General features: G+C 45.3%; 22 non-coding genes across 22 annotated transcripts; all 22 read right to left on the bottom strand.

The window, feature by feature from the left end:
* Positions 1-3,932: 3,932 nt before the first annotated feature.
* Trnaa-ugc (transfer RNA alanine (anticodon UGC)) lies at positions 3,933-4,004 on the bottom strand. Its single transcript has one exon. It is a non-coding gene; the product is annotated as a tRNA-Ala (tRNA).
* A 276-nt stretch (positions 4,005-4,280) lies between these two features.
* Trnaa-ugc (transfer RNA alanine (anticodon UGC)) lies at positions 4,281-4,352 on the bottom strand. Its single transcript has one exon. It is a non-coding gene; the product is annotated as a tRNA-Ala (tRNA).
* A 278-nt stretch (positions 4,353-4,630) lies between these two features.
* On the bottom strand, positions 4,631-4,702 carry Trnaa-ugc (transfer RNA alanine (anticodon UGC)). The gene has a single exon. It is a non-coding gene; the product is annotated as a tRNA-Ala (tRNA).
* Positions 4,703-4,978: 276 nt separating this feature from the next.
* Trnaa-ugc (transfer RNA alanine (anticodon UGC)) lies at positions 4,979-5,050 on the bottom strand. The gene has a single exon. It is a non-coding gene; the product is annotated as a tRNA-Ala (tRNA).
* A 276-nt stretch (positions 5,051-5,326) lies between these two features.
* Trnaa-cgc (transfer RNA alanine (anticodon CGC)) lies at positions 5,327-5,398 on the bottom strand. The gene has a single exon. It is a non-coding gene; the product is annotated as a tRNA-Ala (tRNA).
* A 5,237-nt stretch (positions 5,399-10,635) lies between these two features.
* On the bottom strand, positions 10,636-10,707 carry Trnaa-ugc (transfer RNA alanine (anticodon UGC)). Its single transcript has one exon. It is a non-coding gene; the product is annotated as a tRNA-Ala (tRNA).
* Positions 10,708-10,982: 275 nt separating this feature from the next.
* Trnaa-cgc (transfer RNA alanine (anticodon CGC)) lies at positions 10,983-11,054 on the bottom strand. The gene has a single exon. It is a non-coding gene; the product is annotated as a tRNA-Ala (tRNA).
* A 279-nt stretch (positions 11,055-11,333) lies between these two features.
* On the bottom strand, positions 11,334-11,405 carry Trnaa-cgc (transfer RNA alanine (anticodon CGC)). Its single transcript has one exon. It is a non-coding gene; the product is annotated as a tRNA-Ala (tRNA).
* Positions 11,406-11,680: 275 nt separating this feature from the next.
* Positions 11,681-11,752, bottom strand: Trnaa-ugc (transfer RNA alanine (anticodon UGC)). The gene has a single exon. It is a non-coding gene; the product is annotated as a tRNA-Ala (tRNA).
* Positions 11,753-12,028: 276 nt separating this feature from the next.
* Positions 12,029-12,100, bottom strand: Trnaa-ugc (transfer RNA alanine (anticodon UGC)). The gene has a single exon. It is a non-coding gene; the product is annotated as a tRNA-Ala (tRNA).
* Positions 12,101-12,724: 624 nt separating this feature from the next.
* Positions 12,725-12,796, bottom strand: Trnaa-ugc (transfer RNA alanine (anticodon UGC)). Its single transcript has one exon. It is a non-coding gene; the product is annotated as a tRNA-Ala (tRNA).
* A 276-nt stretch (positions 12,797-13,072) lies between these two features.
* Trnaa-ugc (transfer RNA alanine (anticodon UGC)) lies at positions 13,073-13,144 on the bottom strand. The gene has a single exon. It is a non-coding gene; the product is annotated as a tRNA-Ala (tRNA).
* A 276-nt stretch (positions 13,145-13,420) lies between these two features.
* On the bottom strand, positions 13,421-13,492 carry Trnaa-ugc (transfer RNA alanine (anticodon UGC)). Its single transcript has one exon. It is a non-coding gene; the product is annotated as a tRNA-Ala (tRNA).
* A 275-nt stretch (positions 13,493-13,767) lies between these two features.
* Positions 13,768-13,839, bottom strand: Trnaa-ugc (transfer RNA alanine (anticodon UGC)). Its single transcript has one exon. It is a non-coding gene; the product is annotated as a tRNA-Ala (tRNA).
* Positions 13,840-14,115: 276 nt separating this feature from the next.
* Positions 14,116-14,187, bottom strand: Trnaa-ugc (transfer RNA alanine (anticodon UGC)). Its single transcript has one exon. It is a non-coding gene; the product is annotated as a tRNA-Ala (tRNA).
* Positions 14,188-14,462: 275 nt separating this feature from the next.
* Trnaa-cgc (transfer RNA alanine (anticodon CGC)) lies at positions 14,463-14,534 on the bottom strand. Its single transcript has one exon. It is a non-coding gene; the product is annotated as a tRNA-Ala (tRNA).
* Positions 14,535-14,795: 261 nt separating this feature from the next.
* Positions 14,796-14,867, bottom strand: Trnaa-ugc (transfer RNA alanine (anticodon UGC)). Its single transcript has one exon. It is a non-coding gene; the product is annotated as a tRNA-Ala (tRNA).
* A 275-nt stretch (positions 14,868-15,142) lies between these two features.
* Trnaa-ugc (transfer RNA alanine (anticodon UGC)) lies at positions 15,143-15,214 on the bottom strand. The gene has a single exon. It is a non-coding gene; the product is annotated as a tRNA-Ala (tRNA).
* A 282-nt stretch (positions 15,215-15,496) lies between these two features.
* On the bottom strand, positions 15,497-15,568 carry Trnaa-ugc (transfer RNA alanine (anticodon UGC)). Its single transcript has one exon. It is a non-coding gene; the product is annotated as a tRNA-Ala (tRNA).
* A 276-nt stretch (positions 15,569-15,844) lies between these two features.
* Positions 15,845-15,916, bottom strand: Trnaa-ugc (transfer RNA alanine (anticodon UGC)). The gene has a single exon. It is a non-coding gene; the product is annotated as a tRNA-Ala (tRNA).
* Positions 15,917-21,452: 5,536 nt separating this feature from the next.
* On the bottom strand, positions 21,453-21,525 carry Trnam-cau (transfer RNA methionine (anticodon CAU)). Its single transcript has one exon. It is a non-coding gene; the product is annotated as a tRNA-Met (tRNA).
* A 171-nt stretch (positions 21,526-21,696) lies between these two features.
* On the bottom strand, positions 21,697-21,769 carry Trnam-cau (transfer RNA methionine (anticodon CAU)). Its single transcript has one exon. It is a non-coding gene; the product is annotated as a tRNA-Met (tRNA).
* Between the last annotated feature and the right edge of the window lie 2,104 nt (positions 21,770-23,873).

Here is a 23,873-nt window from a genome sequence, read left to right on the forward strand (position 1 = left end):
GAAACCGACGCTCTTCTCCCAGTTTATCGCACATCCTGTCTGTTCGCAGAAGCTTTGGTGACGCTTATAGTCTCTTCTATGCTTTTGCGATCAGTGCAGAAAAACACCAACGTCATCAGTATGCGCAGAGAACTTTGACGTTGCGTTTGAAGCACGAAGCCATTAATTTGCTGTTGTTAATTAAGCTGAGACAGAAAGGTTCAAGGTATAGCGCAAAAAGCAGAGAAGACAGCGCACAGCCTTGTTTTATGGAGACCTGACGTCAATGCTTCTTGTAAGGTTCTATTTACAATTATTCAACTGTACAATTACTGTAAGCCATTTTTAAACCTCCAGCATTACTTTTCCGAGGTTACGTGTTCAAGCAAGAAAAAAAAGAAATTCGTGTGCGACACGGTCAAACGCCTTAGCAAGATCAAGTTGGAGCTAGCAACCCGCCCCGCCCGGCGTCACAACACTCTAAACGCTGCGGGCTACATGCACATTGGTACAATGAACGACCCTTTATGCCGCACGTCTGATGCGGTCCTACGAGCAGCTTGACAACGCTTTGTAATCGTTGGCTAGAACTTTTGTATAATTTTATAGTCTACGTTTGTAAGAGTTATTTGGCGGTAGCTCCTCTGACATTAGTTTGTCGGATTATCTGTCTTGGTCTTAGGACCATATGAGCAGATAGAAAGGAGGGAGGCAACGCTTTGTTTTCGTACGCCTCACTGATCACCTCTGCAAATTGGACTAATCTCTTCAATAAACGTTTGTAAAAGGCGGGCCCCTAATCCATCGGGTCCAGGAGTTTTCCCTACGGCCAGTTCCTTAATAGCGTTTCTCACTTCGTTCACACTTATGGCAGCTCCATTCGCGTTTTGATGTCATTTTCAAGCTTTGGCATTAAATTAATGATCGCAGCTTTAGAACCAGCTGCATGGTTCGTTTATTCATGAATAACTCACTGTAGTATTCTACAAATGCATCCTTCAATTTTACTCTTTTCACACGTCACTTCATTGTGATAATGAATCTGGCGTATTTCATTTTTGACTGAATATCTTATTTCGTCGCACAGCGCACGCTTGTTGGGCGTTTCACCCATCCATATCTTTTCAGCTCGTGCTCTTATCACTGCTGCTTTGTACTTCTCTGTTGCGATAAGTTCAAGCTTGTTTTTTACCTCGCGTATTTCTTTTGTATATAAGCCGGGATTTGCACTTTCCATGCACATAAGATAATTGAGCTGACATTGAAGTTCTTTCTCTTTAGTCTTTTCTTTCTGATAAAGTATGCTTCCCCTTTCAATCGCAGTCATTTTGACCGCGTTTTTAAAGTTTTCCCACTCCGCTATCCATCCGTGTGTTTTTGTCGATACCATGTCTTCGATTCTTTGTTTTACACTTTGTGTAAATGTTTCGTCTTCTAAGAGTTTCACGTTGAACTTCCATAGTTCCCAGTTGAACCGGCTCTTTTTTAAATTGGTTCCAAGTGTGGCTGTTACAAGGCTATGGTCGCTAAAAGATACGTGTTTAACTTCGAGGTTAACACACTCTTTGGCAAGAGAGACCGTAGCGTATATCCTATCCAGCCTAGCACAGCTTCCGCGTTGGTAATGCGTGAAAGTAGGACGGCCTACTTTTGAAAGTAGGTATCCTAAATCTTCCATGTAATATTCTTCCAGCAGCGAAATGAGTAGTCGCTCACTTTTATCTCGTGCAGGCACACTTCTAGTTCTATCTTCAGCCATGCAAACACAGTTAAAATCACCTAGCATGATAAGGCATTTTTCACATTTCAGAAACTGTTCTACTCTTTCAAACAATACAACACGTTCATTATCAGTGTTTGGTGCATAAATACAAATAACACGCCATTCCTTTCCAGAATACAAAAAGTCAAGCACAATCAAGCGCCCCTCCTCTGACGCTACAACTTTTTCACTTTCAATGCCTACGTTGTTTCTTATATAAATTGCGCAGCCCCCGGATGTACCTTTTGAGTGGCTCACACAAACATTATAGTGTCTTCGAAAAGTTTCCACCATACGATCCGTGTGCTCCTCACTTTCAATCTTGGTTTCTTGCACAGCTGCCAGATCTAAGTTATTTTCGAGAAAGAGACGATTAATTTGACTTTGACGCTTCTTGGCTGCTAGTCCGCGTACATTCAAAGTGGCGATTCGTAAGGACACGGCAAGCTTTCCGTTCTTAATTTGTGAGGAGCACTTAGATCGCACAGCGTTTACCTCGGAGCGCAGAGATGTATAAGAGGGTTCACCGTGCTGAGGCAATTCACAGTCGGCATCATCCAGCTGCCCCGTGTCTTCCCTCTCAACAGATGTCCGGTGGCTGGACTCCGCAGCAGGGTCTAAGCGTCTTTGTTTTAGAGGAGGCATGTCGCTGGCTTGCACAAGGGAAGCGAGGCCCCGCCTTTAGCTCGGCGGTTTCGCCTCTGGTCGTCCGTCAGGAGGAATGTTCGGTTTCGGCTTGAACGACATTCGTCGCATCAGAGCCGACTTAGGTGGCGGAGGGCCGCCGCTTGCATCCTTAGGAAGGTCCGAGTCTTCGAAGGTTTCGTTATGCCCTCGTTTGGCGGACATCGATGCGATGCCTTCCATGGCTACACTCTCATCTTTCGAAGGGTCGCACGGCGCAGCCGCTTCTACCACACGATTTTCGGTCGTGTTATATTGGGGTGCCTCACTTTTTGGTTCTGCTGACGTTTCTTTCGACTTCCTTTGGTCGCTCGCTATCAACACCTGTTTCACCGTCGTACTGGGGGGCGTTTCCGGCTTTTTGGGTTTCTCCGGCGCCATCGCTGCTGCTTCTTCGGCTTCAGCTTCGTCCACGAAATTTTCAGAAGCATCTTTGCTTTTCGCGGGTCCCGTTATGTTCGCATACGTAGGCACACACTGGGCTTCGTCGTGGCCAAACCGTCGGCACCGCTGGCATCGAGGGATTCGGCAGTCACGGCGGATGTGACCTTTTCCTTGGCAGCGCAAACAAAGGGGGCCTTTCCAGGAATTACGACGAGAGCAAGTTCTCCGGCGACACGTACTTGGTGGGGAACGTCTTCAATTGTGACCCCTGTCTTTAGCTTCAGGCTTAGCACACGCGTTGTCGAACCTTTCTCTGACACACCCGACACGCGCCAGCGTTCCCTATTCACTTCTGTGACTTCGCCATACGGCTCGAAGGCCACATGAATGTCCTCATTTGTTACATTGTGGAGCACCCAGTGTATCTTCACTCGAACCTCCTGGTTGTTTGGGTCTACCACCAGGCACTTTCTGTTTTTCACATTAATATGTCCGGCAGCTAACAACTTTTGCATACCTTCACGACTTTTGAACGTCACGGCCCACACATGATTCATTTGAAATGCACCTAAGGCTTCCACCTCAGGTAGCAATTCCAATTGAGCAAGGGCATCCCTGTAGTCCTCGACTCGGTACGGTCTCGCTTGTAGGTCACCGTGCAAAAATACTGTGTTCAAAACAATACGACCTTTCGGCAGATGTGGCAGCAGTACTTGATAATCCTGGTTATCTTCCATAGCGTCCCTGTTTCCGCGGCTAAACTGTGCCGCAAGCACTGGCTCGTTCGAGCCCATGAAAACACGTCCGTCACCCGTGGCGGCCGGAAGTGGAATCCAGCTACACCCCCGCCACGACAGGTATGTTTAATACCGCGTTCTTTCCTGCTCATTTGGATTTATTAATAATAATAAAATATCTAATTGCTTCTCATTGAATCCAATTATTTGGGCATCGCGGATTTATGCTCTTTGACTTATCACGGAAATGCGCCAATTTATTCCATTAACAAAATTGCGACGTTTTCTGAACGGAACTGCGATCTTGCACGCGCACTGCCGAGTCATCGTACCATTATATCGAGAGAACACTAGCACAAAATAAAGCGAAAAAAGGACGATCATCATGGAGGTGCCGGCGTTTGAACCCGGGACTTCTCACATGCAAAGCGAGCGCTGTACCACTGAGCTACACCCCCGCCACGACAGGTAAGTTTAATACCGCGTTCTTTCCTGCTCATTTGGATTTATTAATAATAATAAAATATCTAATTGCTTCTCATTGAATCCAATTATTTGGGCATCGCGGCTTTATGCTCTTTGACTTATCACGGAAATGCGCCAATTATTTCCATTAACAAAATTGCGACGATGTCTGTACGGAACTGCGATCTTACACGCGCAGTGCCGAGTCATCGTACCATTATATCGACAGAACACTAGCACAAGATAAAGCAAGAAAAGGACGATCGTCCTGGAGGTGCCGGGGTTTGAACCCGGGACTTCTCACATGCAAAGCGAGCGCTCTACCACTGAGCTACACCCCCGCCACGACATTTATGTTTAATGCCGCGTTCTTTCCTGCTCATTCGGATTTATTAATAATAATAAAATATCTAATTGCTTCTCATTCAATCCAATTATTTGGGCATCGCGGCTTCATGCTCTTTGCCTTATCACGGAAATGCGCCAATTTATTCCATTAACAAAATTGCGACGATGTCTGAACGGAACTGCGATCTTACACGCGCAGTGCCGAGTCATCGTACCATTATATCGACAGAACACTAGCACAAAATAAAGCAAGAAAAGGACGATCGTCCCTGGAGGATGCCGGGGTTCGAACCCGGGACTTCTCACATGCAAAGCGAGCGCTCTACCACTGAGCTACACCCCCGCCACGACAGGTATGTTTAATTACGCGTTCTTTCCTGCTCATTCGGATTCATTAATAATAATAAAATATCTAATTGCTTCTCATTGAATCCAATTATTTGGGCATCGCGAATTTATGCTCTTTGACTTATCACGGAAATGCGCCAATTTATTCCATTAACAAAATTGCGACGATGTCTGAACGGAACTGCGATCTTACACGCGCAGTGCCGAGTCATCGTACCATTATATCGACAGAACACTAGCACAAAATAAAGCAAGAAAAGGACGATCGTCCTGGAGGTGCCGGGGTTTGAACCCGGGACTTCTCACATGCAAAGCGAGCGCTCTACCACTGAGCTACACCCCCGCCACGACAGGTATGTTTAATGCCGCGTTCTTTCCTGCTCATTCGGATTTATTAATAATAATAAAATATCTAATTGCTTCTCATTGAATCCAATTATTTGGGCATCGCGGATTTATGCTCTTTGACTTATCACGGAAATGCGCCAATTTATTCCATTAACAAAATTGCGACGTTTTCTGAACGGAACTGCGATCTTGCACGCGCACTGCCGAGTCATCGTACCATTATATCGAGAGAACACTAGCACAAAATAAAGCGAAAAAAGGACGATCGTCTTGGAGGTGCCGGGGTTTGAACCCAGGACTTCTCACATGCGAAGCGAGCGCTCTACCACTGAGCTACACCCCCGCTTTTTTTTTTTTAATAACCTTTTTATTCAGAAATAAAGCAATACATTGGTATAAAAACCACATTGGTCTACTCGACCATTGTGATGGATTAAAAACATTTCATTTCCACCAATTCATCAAATACCTCCATACAATCTGGAGGTTCATCCAATGTTCGAAATGTGTCGCGCACATACATTGCACATTCAATAAAGTTTTCCCGTGTCGATTTGGCTTTAGAATCCATATGCCTCACGGCCATGCGTGTGATCCAGAGGCTGTAAAGCCCCAATAACATTATCATGTCGTATGGAACACCACACTCATTCTGCACTGAAAGATAACGTATTCCATGTGGTGTTATCGGTAGCTCTTTCTTCAGGGTTCTTTGTAACACATCCCAAAAAATATTGGATCCCAGCAGTCAATGAATGTGTGTTCGATCGTCTCCGGTTTGTTACACAGGGTGCAGTTTGTCGTCCACGGTATAAATATGCCTTTGTCTTTAAGCCATGTTTTCACAGGCAATGTGTTCGTGTGTACTTTAAAGAAAAACGATTTTATAGATCCTTTAACGGTCATTTTTTTAACTCTTTTTAGCACGTCTTGCCCGGGGCCTTTATGATTTAGTGATCTATATAATGGTGTGGGCATCATTACAGTGATCAGGTCTTTGTACAGCTTTTTTCTTGATACAAGACTCAAATACTCGAGTGAAAATCGTGTTTGAAGTATCCTGAATGCCATCACCACTTCTTTGAGGTAGCCTTTTATACCGCCGTCAATTGCAGCTGCACTAGACACAACAAAATCAGGAATGGCATTTTTTAACCTCACATGCATAACGGTTCTCAAAAACGGGTCTTTCTGGTCCCGTAAAAACACAAACCGCGACACAATTTGTCTGATGAACAGATGTGAAAGACCAAGGCCCCCGTCTTTCAGTGAACGAAAAAGATTTGTTCTGCTGACTCTTTCCCAGTTTGAGCCCCAAATGAAGACCTGCAAAAATACGGTGCAATTTTGCACATTTACGCGAGACATTGACAGAAACTGTAGCACATACCACACTTTTGCAATCAGGAAAACATTGCAAGCACTCGCACGCGCGAACATTGACAATTCACGGCCTTGCCATCCACCAACTTTTTCCTTCACCTTTGACGTCAGGTCATCCCAGTAATCTCCTGTCTGGTTGTAATGTTCCAAGGGTACACCTAAATACGCAGAGGGTGTGTTGGACCATTTGATGCTCGCGAATGATTGCGGCTTAACGTCCCACGTGCCGTGCCAGAAACCGACGCTCTTCTCCCAGTTTATCGCACATCCTGTCTGTTCGCAGAATGCTTTGGTGACGCTTATAGTCTCTTCTATGCTTTTGCGATCAGTGCAGAAAACACCAACGTCATCAGCATATGCGAGAACTTTGACGTGTTGCGTTTGAAGCACGAAGCCATTAATTTTGCTGTTGTTAATTAAGCTGAGACAGAAAGGTTCAAGGTATAGCGCAAAAAGCAGAGAAGACAGCGCACAGCCTTGTTTTATGGATGACCTGACGTCAATGCTTCTTGTAAGGTTCTTATTTACAATTATTCGCACTGTACAATTACTGTAAGCCATTTTTAAACCTTCCAGCATTACTTTTCCGAGGTTGACGTGTTCAAGCAACGAAAAAAGAAATTCGTGTGCGACACGGTCAAACGCCTTAGCAAGATCAAGTTGGAGCATAGCAACCCGCCCCGCCACGGCGTCACAACACTCTAAAACGCTGCGGGCTACATGCACATTGGTACAAATCGAACGACCCTTTATGCCGCACGTCTGATGCGGTCCTACGAGCAGCTTGACAACGCTTTGTAATCGTTTGGCTAGAACTTTTGTATATATTTTATAGTCTACGTTTGTAAGAGTTATTGGGCGGTAAGCTCCTACTGACATTAGTTTGTCTGGATTATCTGTCTTTGGTATTAGGACCATATGAGCAGATAGAAAGGAGGGAGGCAACGCTTTGTTTTCGTACGCCTCACTGATCACCTCGTGCAAAATTGGACTAATCTCTTCAATAAACGTTTTGTAAAAGGCGGCCCCTAATCCATCGGGTCCAGGAGTTTTCCCTACGGCCAGTTCCTTAATAGCGTTTCTCACTTCGTTCACACTTATTGGCAGCTCCATTCGCGTTTTGATGTCATTTTCAAGCTTTGGCATTAAATTAATGATCGCAGCTTTAGAACCAGCTGCATGGTTCGTTTTATTCATGAATAACTCACTGTAGTATTCTACAAATGCATCTTCAATTTTACTCTTTTCACACGTCACTTCATTGTGATAATGAATCTGGCGTATTTCATTTTTGACTGAATATCTTATTTCGTCGCACAGCGCACGCTTGTTGGGCGTTTCACCCATCCATATCTTTTCAGCTCGTGCTCTTATCACTGCTGCTTTGTACTTCTCTGTTGCGATAAGTTCAAGCTTGTTTTTTACCTCGCGTATTTCTTTTGTATATAAGCCGGGATTTGCACTTTCCATGCACATAAGATAATTGAGCTGACATTGAAGTTCTTTCTCTTTAGTCTTTTCTTTCTGATAAAGTATGCTTCCCCTTTCAATCGCAGTCATTTTGACCGCGTTTTTAAAGTTTTCCCACTCCGCTATCCATCCGTGTGTTTTTGTCGATACCATGTCTTCGATTCTTTGTTTTACACTTTGTGTAAATGTTTCGTCTTCTAAGAGTTTCACGTTGAACTTCCATAGTTCCCAGTTGAACCGGCTCTTTTTTAAATTGGTTCCAAGTGTGGCTGTTACAAGGCTATGGTCGCTAAAAGATACGTGTTTAACTTCGAGGTTAACACACTCTTTGGCAAGAGAGACCGTAGCGTATATCCTATCCAGCCTAGCACAGCTTCCGCGTTGGTAATGCGTGAAAGTAGGACGGCCTACTTTTGAAAGTAGGTATCCTAAATCTTCCATGTAATATTCTTCCAGCAGCGAAATGAGTAGTCGCTCACTTTTGTCTCGTGCAGGCACACTTCTAGTTCTATCTTCAGCCATGCAAACACAGTTAAAATCACCTAGCATGATAAGGCATTTTTCACATTTCAGAAACTGTTCTACTCTTTCAAACAATACAACACGTTCATTATCAGTGTTTGGTGCAAAAATACAAATAGCACGCCATTCCTTTCCAGAATACAAAAAGTCAAGCACAATCAAGCGCCCCTCCTCTGACGCTACAACTTTTTCACTTTCAATGCCTACGTTGTTTCTTATATAAATTGCGCAGCCCCCGGATGTACCTTTTGAGTGGCTCACACAAACATTATAGTGTCTTCGAAAAGTTTCCACCATACGATCCGTGTGCTCCTCACTTTCAATCTTGGTTTCTTGCACAGCTGCCAGATCTAAGTTATTTTCGAGAAAGAGACGATTAATTTGACTTTGACGCTTCTTGGCTGCTAGTCCGCGTACATTCAAAGTGGCGATTCGTAAGGACACGGCAAGCTTTCCGTTCTTAATTTGTGAGGAGCACTTAGATCGCACAGCGTTTACCTCAGGAGCGCAGAGATGTATAAGAGGGTTCACCGTGCTGAGGCAATTCACAGTCGGCATCATCCAGCTGCCCCGTGTCTTCCCTCTCAACAGATGTCCGGTGGCTGGACTCCGCAGCAGGGTCTAAGCGTCTTTGTTTTAGAGGAGGCATGTCGCTGGCTTGCACAAGGGAAGCGAGGCCCCGCCTTTAGCTCGGCGGTTTCGCCTCTGGTCGTCCGTCAGGAGGAATGTTCGGTTTCGGCTTGAACGACATTCGTCGCATCAGAGCCGATTTAGGTGGCGGAGGGCCGCCGCTTGCATTCTTAGGAAGGTCCGAGTCTTCGAAGGTTTCGTTATGCCCTCGTTTGGCGGACATCGATGCGATGCCTTCCATGGCTACACTCTCATCTTTCGAAGGGTCGCACGGCGCAGCCGCTTCTACCACACGATTTTCGGTCGTGTTATATTGGGGTGCCTCACTTTTTGGTTCTGCTGACGTTTCTTTCGACTTCCTTTGGTCGCTCGCTATCAACACCTGTTTCACCGTCGTACTGGGGGGCGTTTCCGGCTTTTTGGGTTTCTCCGGCGCCATCGCTGCTGCTTCTTCGGCTTCAGCTTCGTCCACGAAATTTTCAGAAGCATCTTTGCTTTTCGCGGGTCCCGTTATGTTCGCATACGTAGGCACACACTGGGCTTCGTCGTGGCCAAACCGTCGGCACCGCTGGCATCGAGGGATTCGGCAGTCACGGCGGATGTGACCTTTTCCTTGGCAGCGCAAACAAAGGGGGGCCTTTCCAGGAATTACGACGAGAGCAAGTTCTCCGGCGACACGTACTTGGTGGGGAACGTCTTCAATTGTGACCCCTGTCTTTAGCTTCAGGCTTAGCACACGCGTTGTCGAACCTTTCTCTGACACACCCGACACGCGCCAGCGTTCCCTATTCACTTCTGTGACTTCGCCATACGGCTCGAAGGCCACATGAATGTCCTCATTTGTTACATTGTGGAGCACCCAGTGTATCTTCACTCGAACCTCCTGGTTGTTTGGGTCTACCACCAGGCACTTTCTGTTTTTCACATTAATATGTCCGGCAGCTAACAACTTTTGCATACCTTCACGACTTTTGAACGTCACGGCCCACACATGATTCATTTGAAATGCACCTAAGGCTTCCACCTCAGGTAGCAATTCCAATTGAGCAAGGGCATCCCTGTAGTCCTCGACTCGGTACGGTCTCGCTTGTAGGTCACCGTGCAAAAATACTGTGTTCAAAACAATACGACCTTTCGGCAGATGTGGCAGCAGTACTTGATAATCCTGGTTATCTTCCATAGCGTCCCTGTTTCCGCGGCTAAACTGTGCCGCAAGCACTGGCTCGTTCGAGCCCATGAAAACACGTCCGTCACCCGTGGCGGCCGGAAGTGGAATCAATCCCACTGAGCTACACCCCCGCCACGACAGGTATGTTTAATGCCGCGTTCTTTCCTGCTCATTCGGATTTATTAATAATTATAAAATATCTAATTGCTTCCCATTGAATCCAATTATTTGGGCATCGCGGATTTATGCTGTTTGACTTATCACGGAAATGCGCCAATTTATTCCATTAACAAAATTGCGACGATGTCTGAACGGAACTGCGATCTTACACGCGCAGTGCCGAGTCATCGCACCATTATACCGACAGAACACTAGCACAAAATAAAGCAAGAAAAGGACGATCGTCCTGGAGGTGCCGGGGTTTGAACCCGGGACTTCTCACATGCAAAGCGAGCGCTCTACCACTGAGCTACACCCCCGCCACGACAGGTATGTTTAATGCCGCGTTCTTTCCTGCTCATTCGGATTCATTAATAATAATAAAATATCTAATTGCTTCTCATTGAATCCAATTATTTGGGCATCGCGGATTTATGCTCTTTGACTTATCACGGAAATGCGCCAATTTATTCCATTAACAAAATTGCGTTGATGTCTGAACAGAACTGCGATCTTACACGCGCAGTGCCGAGTCATCGTACCATTATACCGACAGAACACTAGCACAAAATAAAGCAAAAAAGGACGATCGTCTTGGAGGTGCCGGGGTTTGAACCCGGGACTTCTCACATGCGAAGCGAGCGCTCTACCACTGAGCTACACCCCCGCCACGACAGGTATGTTTAATGCCGCGTTCTTTCCTGCTCATTTGGCTTTGTTAATACTAATAATAAAATATGTAATTGCTTCTCATTGAATCCAATTATTTGGGCATCGCGAATTTATGCTCTTTGACTTATCACGGAAATGCGCCAATTTATTCCATTAACAAAATTGCGCCGATCTCTGAACGGAACTGCGATCTTGCACGCGCACTGCCGAGTCATCGTACCATTATATCGACAGAACACTAGCACAAAATAAAGCGAAAAAAGAACGATCATCCTGGAGGTGCCGGCCTTTGAACCCGGGACTTCTCACATGCGAAGCGAGCGCTCTACCACTGAGCTACACCCCCGCCACGACAGGTATGTTTAATGCCGCGTTCTTTCCTGCTCATTCGGATTCATTAATAATAATAAAATATCTAATTGCTTCTCATTGAATCCAATTATTTGGGCATCGCGAATTTATGCTCTTTGGCTTATCACGGAAATGCGCCAATTTATTCCATTAACAAAATTGCGACGATGTCTGAACGGAACTGCGATCTTGCACGCGCACTGCCGAGTCATCGTACCATTATATCGACAGAACACTAGCACAAAATAAAGCAAAAAAGGACGATCATCCTGGAGGTGCCGGCGTTTGAACCCGGGACTTCTCACATGCAAAGCGAGCGCTCTACCACTGAGCTACACCCCCGCCACGACAGGTAAGTTTAATACCGCGTTCTTTCCTGCTCATTTGGATTTATTAATAATAATAAAATATCTAATTGCTTCTCATTGAATCCAATTATTTGGGCATCGCGGCTTTATGCTCTTTGACTTATCACGGAAATGCGCCAATTTATTCCATTAACAAAATTGCGACGATGTCTGAACGGAACTGCGATCTTACACGCGCAGTGCCGAGTCATCGTACCATTATACCGACAGAACACTAGCACAAAATAAAGCAAGAAAAGGACGATCGTCCTGGAGGTGCCGGGGTTTGAACCCGGGACTTCTCACATGCAAAGCGAGCGCTCTACCACTGAGCTACACCCCCGCCACGACAGGTATGTTTAATGCCGCGTTCTTTCCTGCTCATTCGGATTTATTAATAATAATAAAATATCTAATTGCTTCTCACTGAATCCAATTATTTGGGCATCGCGGATTTATGCTCTTTGACTTATCACGGAAATGCACCAATTTATTCCATTAACAAAATTGCAACGTTGTCTGAACGGAACTGCGATCTTGCACGCGCACTGCCGAGTCATCGTACCATTATATCGACAGAACACTAGCACAAAATAAAGCGAACAAAGGACGATCATCCTGGAGGTGCCGGCGTTTGAACCCGGGAATTCTCACATGCAAAGCGAGCGCTCTACGACTGAGCTACACCCCCGCCACGACAGGTAAGTTTAATACCGCGTTCTTTCCTGCTCATTTGGCTTTGTTAATAATAATAAAATATGTAATCGCTTCTCATTCAGTCTTATTATTTGGGCATCGCGGCTTCATGCTCTTTGCCTTATCACGCAAATGCGCCAATTTATTCCATTAACAAAATTGCGACGATGTCTGAACAGAACTGCGATCTTACACGCGCAGTGCCGAGTCATCGCACCATTATACCGACAGAACACTAGCACAAAATAAAGCAAGAAAAGGACGATCGTCCTGGAGGTGCCGGGGTTTGAACCCGGAACTTCTCACATGCAAAGCGAGCGCTCTACCACTGAGCTACACCCCCGCCACTACAGGTATGTTTAATGTCGCGTTCTTTCCTGCTCACTAGGATTCATTAATAATAATAAAATATCTAATTGCTTCTCATTGAATCCAATTATTTGGGCATCGCGGATTTATGCTCTTTGACTTATCACGCAAATGCGCCAATTTATTCCATTAACAAAATTGCGACGATGTCTGAACAGAACTGCGATCTTACACGCGCAGTGCCGAGTCATCGCACCATTATACCGACAGAACACTAGCACAAAATAAAGCAAGAAAAGGACGATCGTCCTGGAGGTGCCGGGGTTTGAACCCGGGACTTCTCACATGCAAAGCGAGCGCTCTACCACTGAGCTACACCCCCGCCACGACAGGTATGTTTAATGCCGCGTTCTTTCCTGCTCATTCGGATTCAATAATAATAATAAAACATCTAATTGCTTCTCATTGAATCCAATTATTTGGGCATCCCGGAGTTATGCTCTTTGACTTATCACGGAAATGCGCCAATTTATTCCATTAACAAAATTGCGACGATGTCTGAACGGAACTGCGATCTTGCACGCGCACTGCCGAGTCATCGTACCATTATATCGACAGAACACTAGCACAAAATAAAGCGAAAAAAGGACGATCATCCTGGAGGTGCCGGCGTTTGAACCCGGGACTTCTCACATGCAAAGCGAGCGCTCTACCACTGAGCTACACCCCCGCCACGACAGGTATGTTTAATGTCGCGTTCTTTCCTGCTCATTTGGCTTTGTTAATAATAATAATATATGTAATTGCTTCTCATTGAATCCAATTATTTGGGCATCGCGAATTTATGCTCTTTGACTTATCACGGAAATGCGCCAATTTATTCCATTAACAAAATTGCGACGATGTCTGAACAGAACTGCGATCTTACACGCGCAGTGCCGAGTCATCGTACCATTATATCGACAGAACACTAGCACAAGATAAAGCAAAAAAGGACGATCGTCCTGGAGGTGCCGGCGTTTGAACCCGGGACTTCTCACATGCAAAGCGAGCGCTCTACCACTGAGCTACACCCCCGCCACGACAGGTATGTTTAATGCCGCGTTCTTTCCTGCTCATTCGGATTTATTAATATTAATAAAATATCTAATTGCTTCTCATTGAATCCAATTATTTGGGCATCGCGGATTTATGCTCTTTGACTTATCACGGAAATGCGCCAATTTATTCCATTAACAAAATTGCGACGATGTCTGAACGGAACTGCGATCTTGCACGCTCACTGCCGAGTCATCGTACCATTATATCGAGAGAACACTAGCACAAAATAAAGCGAAAAAAGGACGATCATCCTGGAGGTGCCGGCGTTTGAACCCGGGACTTCTCACATGCAAAGCGAGCGCTCTACCACTGAGCTACACCCCCGCCACGACAGGTAAGTTTAATACCGCGTTCTTTCCTGCTCATTTGGATTTATTAATAATAATAAAATATCTAATTGCTTCTCATTCAGTCCAATTATTTGGGCATCGCGGCTTCATGCTCTTTGCCTTATCACGGAAATGCGCCAATTTATTCCATTAACAAAATTGCGACGATGTCTGAACAGAACTGCGATCTTACACGCGCAGTGCCGAGTCATCGTACCATTATATCGACAGAACACTAGCACAAAATAAAGCAAAAAAGTACGATCGTCCTGGAGGTGCCGGGGTTCGAACCCGGGACTTCTCACATGCGAAGCGAGCGCTCTACCACTGAGCTCCACCCCCGCCACGACAGGTAAGTTTAATACTGCGTTCTTTCCTGCTCATTTGTCTCTATTAATAATAATAAAATATGTAATTGCTTCTCATTGAATCCAATTATTTGGGCAATCGCGGTTTATGCTCTTTGACTTATCACGGAAATGCGCCAATTTATTCCATTAACAAAATTGCGACGATGTCTGAACGAACTGCGATCTTACACCGCTGCGAATCGTACCTATCGACAGACACTAGCCAAATAAAGCAAGAAAAGGACGATCGTCCTGGAGGTGCCGGGGTTTGAACCCGGGACTTCTCTCATGCAAAGCGAGCGCTCTACCACTGAGCTACACCCCCGCCACGAGAGGTAACTTTAATACCGCGTTCTTTCCTGCTCATTTGGCTTTATTAATAATAATAAAATAAATAATTGCTTCTCGTTAAATCCAATTATTTTGGCATCGCGGCTTTATGAACTTTGACTTATCACGGAAATGCGCCAATTTATTCCATTAACAAAATGGCGACGATGTCTGAACAGAACTGCGATCTTACACGCGCAGTGCCGAGTCATCCTACCATTATATCGACAGAACACTAGCAGAAAATAAAGCAAAAAAGGACGATCGTCCTGGAGGTGCCGGGGTTTGAACCCGGGACTTCTCACATGCAAAGCGAGCGCTCTACCACTGAGCTAGACCCCCCCCCGCCCCCACGACATGTAAGTTTAATAATGCGTTCTTTCCTGCTCATTTGTCTCTATTAATAATAATAAAATATGTAATTGCTTCTCATTGAATCCAATTATTTGGCAATCGCGGATTTATGCTCTTTTACTTATCACGGAAATGCGCCAATTTATTCCATTAACAAAATTGCGACGATGTCTGAACGGAACTGCGATCTTACACGCGCAGTGCCGAGTCATCGTACCATTATATCGCAGAACACTAGCACAAAAGAAAGCAAAAAAAGGACGATCGTCCTGGAGGTGCCGGGGTTCGAACGCGGGACTTCTCACATGCAAAGCGAGCGCTCTACCACTGAGCTCCACCCCCGCCACGACAGGTAAGTTTAATACCGCGTTCTTTCCTGCTCATTCGGATTTATTAATAATAATAAAATATCTAATTGCTTCTCATTGAATCCAATTATTTGGGCATCGCGGCTTTATGCTCTTTGCCTTATCACGGAAATGCGCCAATTTATTCCATTAACAAAATTGCGACGATGTCTGAACAGAACTGCGATCTTACACGCGCAGTGCCGAGTCATCGTGCCATTATATCGACAGAACACTAGCACAAAATAAAGCAAGAAAAGGACGATCGTCCTGGAGGTGCCGGGGTTTGAACCCGGGACTTCTCACATGCAAAGTGAGCGCTCTACCACTGAGCTACACCCCTTTTTTTCTTTATTACCTTTTTACATCAAACAGGGTTACACAAGACAAGTACAAAGGGTAAAAACATCAGCTAGTGTCAAGCATGGTGTGTGTTTAAAAGGCCTTGAGTGAGGCCAATTCATCCAATGTCGTAAACCAATCAGGGGTGTCTTCTGCGTGTTCTAGCACATCTTTCATGTAGATCACACTTTCGACAAAGTAGTGTCGCGCTGAGCGTGCATGCACGTCCTCGTGTCGTACTGCCATGCGAGCCTTCCGCTGGGCATGCATGCATAACAGCATAACCATATCAGTAGGAAAGCCCCCTGTGTCGTCGCAGGGCAGAAATCGTATGCCAAATGGTGATAACGGGAAATCTTTTTTGATTGTACGTTGAAGGACGTCCCATAAAAATGCTGCATCGCGGCAGTCGAGAAAACAATGGTTTATTGTTTCAGCCTTCCTGCATAATATGCAGTTAATTGACCAGGGAACAAAAATGCCTTTACTCTGAAGCCATGACTTCACTGGGAGCGTTTCTGTGTATAGTTGAAAAAAAAACGTTTTTGTCGAACTTCGAACAGGCATGGCTCTCACTCTTTTAAGCACATTGCGTTCTGAACCCAATAAGTATTTTGATCTATATACTGGTAGAGGTAGAAATACATCTATTAGATCCTTATACAGCTTTTTCTTTGAAACTAACGCCAGATACTCAAGGGAAAAATGTGTTTTAAGTATTCTATAAGAAGCCACTATTTCACGTAGGAATCCTGGCAGTGGGCCAGCTGTCACAATGCTTGTTGACACAACATAGTCCGCCAGGTGGTCTCGTAGGCGAACTTGTAACACTGTTCTCAAAAATGCGTTACTCTGATCGCGGAGATAAATAAACCTTGAAACAACTTGTCTAAAAAAAAAGGTGAGTTAGGCCTAGTCCCCCATGCTGGACCCTCTGAAACAGATTGCAACGACTCGTGCCCTCCCAAGTCGAGCCCCAAATATAAACTGCAAACACTCTGTGAAGTTTCTGCACTGACATTCTTGTCATGCATAATACTTGTAGAACATAAAAAAATTTAGCGATTAGAAATATATTGCACACACTTGCTCTCGAAAAGATTGAGAATTTATGACCACCCCATTTCTGAGTTTTTTCTTTTACCCTGTCGGTTTCTGCGATCCAGTGCTCTATAGGCGCCTTGTGGTGTTGCAATGGGACGCCGAGGTATACGTTTGGCGAGTCAGACCATTCTATATTGCAGTACAGTTGTTGCTTAGTTGGCCAGTCTCCATACCAAATACCGAGGCTTTTTGCCCAGTTTACAGCACTCCCCGTAGCTTGACAAAGTGATGTAGTTTCTTTTACCACTTTTTGTACACTTTCTTTGTCTGTACGTAGCACGGCAATGTCGTCCGCGTATGCCAGCACTTTGATTTCGTTGTCACAATAGCGAAAGCCTTGGATGGTGGGACATGAAACAGTTTTTTGGCAGAAAGGTTCTATATATAGCGCAAATAGTAACGAGGAGGTTGGACAGCCTTGGCGCAAGCTGGCAGTAACTGGAATGCTCTCACTAAGTTGCCTGTTTATTATCAGTTTGGCTGTGCAGTCTGCATAAGCCATTTTAACGCCTTCTAGGATAACGGAACCTACATTAACGTGTTGAAGTATTAGTAGTAAAATTTCGTGGGTTACCCTATCAAAGGCCTTTTCAAGGTCTAGCTGGAGTATTGCAATTCGGCCTCCTTCAGCATCGCATGACTCCAATATATTTCTTACTACATGTATATTGGTGAAAATCGTTCTTCCCTTAATCCCGCATGTCTGGTGTGGGCCTACTAGTGTTTTAATAACCCTTTGAAGTCGCTTAGCTATTACTTTCATGAATACTTTGTAGTCAGTATTCGTGAGGCTTATTGGTCTATATGACTCAACGGAGCGTAACTTGAGCGGATCATTGGTTTTAGGAATTAACACCACGTGCGTTGTCCTAAACGATGGAGGCATGCTTTTCCTTTGAAAACACTCGTTGATGACGCGATGCAAGGCTACTGACATTTCTGGTTTAAAACACTTGTACAGGGTTGCGCCTAACCCATCTGGCCCAGGTGATTTACTTGGTTTTAAGTCTTCAATCGTCTTTTTCGTCTTTTTGAAAAAGACTTTTTCAAAGTCTTTTTCGATTTCGTTTACGGTAATTGGCATTTCGAGTTCTTCACATAGTTCGTTCTCTAGTTGTGGCAGGGGCGTAGGCAGAAATTTTTTTCGGGGGGGGGGGGGGCACCTCCTTGATCTGTAGTGGGGACGAGCAGGCAGATGTGGTCGAGTGTCATTTTCTGCTCTGTATGCTATGGCAAAAAAAATTTCGGGGGGGGCACGGGCCCGGTGTGCCCTAACGTGGCTACGCCCCTGAGTTGTGGCAATAGCGGCAAAAATTCACGTTCAAATACTTTGGTATCTTCATGTTTTTGATTTAACAGCCAACGAAAACGTTCAGTGAAGGCTTTTTGGATGTTTTTTTTATCTCGGGTAACTTCGTTGTGATAACAAATTTCGGTAATGTCTTTTTTCACTGCATATCGCTTTTCGTCTCCTAACACCCGCTTGGTGGGCGTTTCTCCGAGCCAAAATTGATTGGCGCGTGCTCTGACCACTGCACCTCGATATCTTTCAATGTCTACTGCTTCTAGCTTGCTTTTAGTTTCTTTTATTTGCTTTTCGAACAGGCCCGGTTTAGAACTTTCAGTGGTAAGTAGGAATTGTAGTGTATCGTGAAGCTGTCTTTCTTTTTCTTTTTCTTTTCTGCGCAGTGTGCACGCTCGGTCTATTGCCATGAGTTTGACGTCAGATTTAAACATTTCCCGTAAGGACGAAAAGTTATCTGAATCATCATCGTTCAGTAAGTTATCGATCTGTTCTTTTAGTTTTTGAAGGAAAGGTTCATCTTCTAACAGCTTATCGTTAAGCTTCCATGTGTGCCAGTTAAAGCGACACGCGTTTTCCTTTTCACCGATAGTAACCGCTACTAGACAATGATCGCTAAAACTGACGCACTGTACGAGATAGTTGGTACAAAGCGGCAGAAATTCGACTGGTACATAGATACGGTCTAATCTTGCGTGGCAGTCTCCTTGGAAATGGGTGGACTTCATGTTGTTTCTAGACGTAAGCACACTTCCTACGTCTTCTAAGTCACATTCGTATGCTGTCTCATTTAAGTATATCGCACTTTTATCTCTGGACCTTTTGCTTCTGTCTTCTGGTCTGCACACACAATTAAAATCTCCCAACAGAGCAACATTGCGGTCACACTTTACATATAATTGTACACTTTCAAAAAACATTCTTCCTTTCTTGTTCTCTGTTTGGTGCGTAAACACATATTGCGCGCCACAGCCTATCGCAAAACGTAAAATCAAGCACAACTAGTCTTCCACTTTCACACGTGGTAACAACTTCTTCAACAATTTCGATTGAATGCCGGTATAATATCAAACAGCCTCCAGACGCAGCAACCGCATGAGACACACATATATTAAATGTAGGCCTGAACGTTTCGACCATTTTATCAGTTTGTTCTTGACTTTCAATTTTTGTTTCTTGTACTGCCACTAGGTCTAGATTATTTTCGGTTAGAAGGCGGTTCAGTTGGTACTGCTTTCTGCGCGTCGACAGACCGCGGACATTTATTGTTGCTATACGCAAGGGAGTATTAAGTTTGTTAGCCATAGTAAATTGGTAGTGGTATACATACTACTCACATTGTGGGTCAGTAGGGCAGTGCACCTAAACGAGGCGTGGGTATTGCTGGACTGTAATACACGGTTTGTCTTGCGTTTGGAGCCATCTTGTTACGAAAAGGTGCCCGATCAGTGATCGGGGTGTTTGAGTTTGTATCACACAAACAGTTCCCCTGCTAAGGCAAGGGATTTGCTGGCGGTGGTTTCCGGTCAGGCAGTATTGTCGGCTTGAACTTGAGGCTTCCTCGCCGAAGAGGAAACGTTTTCGCTGGAGGCTCGTCGATACCTATTTTTTTGGTGTTTCCAACGTCGTCTTGACCTGTGTCGCGTGACCGTTTCGCCGATGTGCTCGCAGCTGTTGCCATTTCAACGTCGACAGCTTCCTTGGTGTCGCAGGTCGTTATTGAAGGCGGGGCTACATTGAGGTCACTTACACTATCGGCCTTTTTGTCTGTCTTGAGTTCCATCGGGTCGGGTTCCTTATTATTCACGATGTCTTTGCTCTTTTCTCGCGTTGCTGGTGGCTTGGTGTTGACGCCGTCTTCTGGTATGGGATCACGTGCAGCTTCCTTGGCGTCAATTAGGTCCATAATGTGTTCCGAAGTGTCTTGGTTTTGGGGCGGTCCAGTCACCGAGGCATAGGATCGCACGCACGTGGATTCATCGTGGCCGTACCAGCGACAATGGCCACAGCGCGGTACACGACAGTCTCGTCGTATGTGGCCGGTGCCGTGACACCGGAGACGGAGCGGTGCTCTGCCAGGTACATGGACGAGAGCTAAGCCCTCTGCCACTCGAAGTTGGTGTGGTAAGTCTTTAATACTCATGCCTGCTTTGAGCTGGAGGGTTTCCGACCGCGTTGTGGAACTCTTCTCGTTGCAGCCTTGTACGCGCCACTTATCTCTGGCGACCTCAACGACTTTCCCAAACGGAGACAATGCTGTTCGCACGTCTTCATCGGGGACGCCGTGCAACAACCAGTACAGCTTGAGTCGTATTGCCTGGTTGCAGGGGTCAACAACAACGCAGCGTCGGTCTTCCACAGTGAAATTTCCTGCTGCCAGCATTTTCTTCGCTTCGTCGTCGCAAAAAGTCACCGCCCACACATGGTTCATTTGATAAGCACCTAGTGCGACCACTTCCGATAGTAGCGAAATATGCGCGAGTGCTCCACCCTATAAGGCCTGGCTTTTAGGTCTGCGTGTAGAAACAAAGTGTTCGTGGTGGTCGTACCTGTGGGCAGGGTCGGCAAAGCAATTTGGTAGTCCTGGCAAGGCATATCCGTTGACCTGTTTCCGCGGCTTTGGGGGGCCGCTGTACCTGCTCGTTGGGAGCCCATGAATCACACAACCGCACGCTACGGTGGCCGGAAGTGGAATCACTGCGCTACCGAGGCGGACGTTTGACCCGTGGGCGCATACCGTCTCGATCACGGTGGTTAAAAGTAGAATAAATAATAGGGCACATGCTCATTAACGAGGATACCACTGAAGCATTAAGAGTGCGGGACAAGGAAGTCACTGGGACATCCTAAAAGGGCATACAAAAAAAAAAGAAATTTCCGCCTAAGCCCCGGGTAAGGATCGAAATCACGACCTTCAGATTATGAGACTGACGCGCTGCCTACTGCGCTACCGAGGCGGACGTTTGGCCCGTGGGCGCATACCATCTCGATCACGGTGGTTAAAAGCAGAATAAATAATATGGCACATGCTCATTAACGAGGCTACCACTGAAGCATTAAGAGTGCGGGACAAGAAAGTCACTGAGACATCCTAAAAGGGCATACAAAAAAAAAAAGAAATTGCCGCCTTTGCCCCGGGTGAGGATCGAACTCACGACCTTCAGATTATGAGACTGACGCGCTGCCTACTGCGCTACCGAGGCGGACGTTTGGCCTGTGGGCGCATACCGTCTCGATCACGGTGGTTAAAAGTAGAATAAATAATAGGGCACATGCTCATTGACGAGGCTACCACTGAAGCATTAAGAGTGCGGGACAGAAAGTCACTGGGACATCCTAAAAGGGCATACAAAAAAAAAAGAAACTGCCGCCTTTGCCCCGGGTGAGGATCGAACTCACGACCTTCAGATTATGAGACTGACGCGCTGCCTACTGCGCTACCGAGGCTTTTTTTTTTTTTTAATAACCTTTTTATTCAGAAATAAAGCAATACATTGGTATAAAAACCACATTGGTCTACTCGACCATTGTGATGGATTAAAAACATTTCATTTTCACCAATTCATCAAATACCTCCATACAATCTGGAGGTTCATCCAATGTTCGATATGTGTCGCGCACATACATTGCACATTCAATAAAGTTTTCCCGTGTCGATTTGGCTTTAGAATCCATATGCCTCACGGCCATGCGTGTGATCCAGAGGCTGTAAAGCCCCAATAACATTATCATGTCGTATGGAACACCACACTCATTCTGCACTGAAAGATAACGTATTCCATGTGGTGTTATCGGTAGCTCTTTCTTCAGGGTTCTTTGTAACACATCCCAAAAAAATATTGGATCCCAGCAGTCAATGAATGTGTGTTCGATCGTCTCCGGTTTGTTACACAGGGTGCAGTTTGTCGTCCACGGTATAAATATGCCTTTGTCTTTAAGCCATGTTTTCACAGGCAATGTGTTCGTGTGTACTTTAAAGAAAAACGATTTTATAGATCCTTTAACGGTCATTTTTTTAACTCTTTTTAGCACGTCTTGCCCGGGGCCTTTATGATTTAGTGATCTATATAATGGTGTGGGCATCATTACAGTGATCAGGTCTTTGTAGAGCTTTTTTCTTGATACAAGACTCAAATACTCGAGTGAAAATCGTGTTTGAAGTATCCTGAATGCCATCACCACTTCTTTGAGGTAGCCTTTTATACCGCCGTCAATTGCAGCTGCACTAGACACAACAAAATCAGGAATGGCATTTTTTAACCTCACATGCATAACGGTTCTCAAAAACGGGTCTTTCTGGTCCCGTAAAAACACAAACCGCGACACAATTTGTCTGATGAACAGATGTGAAAGACCAAGGCCCCCGTCTTTCAGTGAACGAAAAAGATTTGTTCTGCTGACTCTTTCCCAGTTTGAGCCCCAAATGAAGACCGCAAAAATACGGTGCAATTTTTGCACATTTACGCGAGACATTGACAGAAACTGTAGCACATACCACACTTTTGCAATCAGGAAAACATTGCAAGCACTCGCACGCGCGAACATTGACAATTCACGGCCTTGCCATCCACCAACTTTTTCCTTCACCTTTGACGTCAGGTCATCCCAGTAATCTCCTGTCTGGTTGTAATGTTCCAAGGGTACACCTAAATACGCAGAGGGTGTGTTGGACCATTTGATGCTCGCGAATGATTGCGGCTTAACGTCCCACGTGCCGTGCCAGAAACCGACGCTCTTCTCCCAGTTTATCGCACATCCTGTCTGTTCGCAGAATGCTTTGGTGACGCTTATAGTCTCTTCTATGCTTTTGCGATCAGTGCAGAAAACACCAACGTCATCAGCATATGCGAGAACTTTGACGTGTTGCGTTTGAAGCACGAAGCCATTAATTTTGCTGTTGTTAATTAAGCTGAGACAGAAAGGTTCAAGGTATAGCGCAAAAAGCAGAGAAGACAGCGCACAGCCTTGTTTTATGGATGACCTGACGTCAATGCTTCTTGTAAGGTTCTTATTTACAATTATTCGCACTGTACAATTACTGTAAGCCATTTTTAAACCTTCCAGCATTACTTTTCCGAGGTTGACGTGTTCAAGCAACGAAAAAAGAAATTCGTGTGCGACACGGTCAAACGCCTTAGCAAGATCAAGTTGGAGCATAGCAACCCGCCCCGCCACGGCGTCACAACACTCTAAAACGCTGCGGGCTACATGCACATTGGTACAAATCGAACGACCCTTTATGCCGCACGTCTGATGCGGTCCTACGAGCAGCTTGACAACGCTTTGTAATCGTTTGGCTAGAACTTTTGTATATATTTTATAGTCTACGTTTGTAAGAGTTATTTGGCGGTAAGCTCCTACTGACATTAGTTTGTCTGGATTATCTGTCTTTGGTATTAGGACCATATGAGCAGATAGAAAGGAGGGAGGCAACGCTTTGTTTTCGTACGCCTCACTGATCACCTCGTGCAAAATTGGACTAATCTCTTCAATAAACGTTTTGTAAAAGGCGGCCCCTAATCCATCGGGTCCAGGAGTTTTCCCTACGGCC

Source organism: Rhipicephalus sanguineus, chromosome 4 (assembly GCF_013339695.2).
Source record: "Rhipicephalus sanguineus isolate Rsan-2018 chromosome 4, BIME_Rsan_1.4, whole genome shotgun sequence".
NCBI lineage: Eukaryota > Metazoa > Arthropoda > Arachnida > Ixodida > Ixodidae > Rhipicephalus > Rhipicephalus sanguineus.